Consider the following 748-nt stretch of genomic DNA (forward strand, 5'->3'; position numbering starts at 1 on the left):
TGGTAATAATCAACTGTTGCTTCTCTGCCATCTCCACTTCTCTGCCGTACCCACTTCTCTACTTTCTGCCCTGATGCATGGGCACTGTTGCTGGACGCGTAGAGCTCACAGCTCTCCCAGGCAGTGTTGTTCAGAGAAACCACCACACTTCTCCCCTCCCCCTCCTCCTGTAGGGAGCTCCAGCTGCAAGACGGAGCTTCTTTGTTTCTCCCAGTCTGCCACCCGACTCCTGGAATTCTGATCTGTGGTAGCTCTTATGTGCAGATCCCTCACTCAGATGTGCTGGTGTGCAGTTTGGGTGTTTTCGTTGAATTTTAAATGTTCAGCTTATTGTTTCAAAAGGAGAGATCTGGGGGCATCTCACTCTGCCGCGTTTCCGACATCACTCTGACATTTTTCCAAAGAAGACATACAGATGGCCAACAGGTCCATAAAAATGTGCTCAACATCACTAATCATCAGGGATATGATATCAAAACACAATGAGATTTCACCTCGCATCTGTAAGAATGGCTATCATCAAGAATACAAGATAAGTGTTGGCAAAGATGTGGAGAAAAAGAAATCCTTGTACACTGTTGGTGGGAATGTAAGTTGGTTCAGGCACTATAGAAAACAATTTGAGGTTTCCTCAAAAAACAAAATTAGAACTGCCGGGGGTGGATCCATAGTGTAGTGGTTAGCATGTCTGCTTTATACGCAGAAGGTCCTGGGTTCACGCCCCAGGTGGAGCCACGGACCATACCCC

This window comes from Pteropus vampyrus, unplaced genomic scaffold, assembly GCF_000151845.1.
Source record: "Pteropus vampyrus isolate Shadow unplaced genomic scaffold, Pvam_2.0 Scaffold208, whole genome shotgun sequence".
Classification (NCBI taxonomy): Eukaryota; Metazoa; Chordata; class Mammalia; order Chiroptera; family Pteropodidae; genus Pteropus; species Pteropus vampyrus.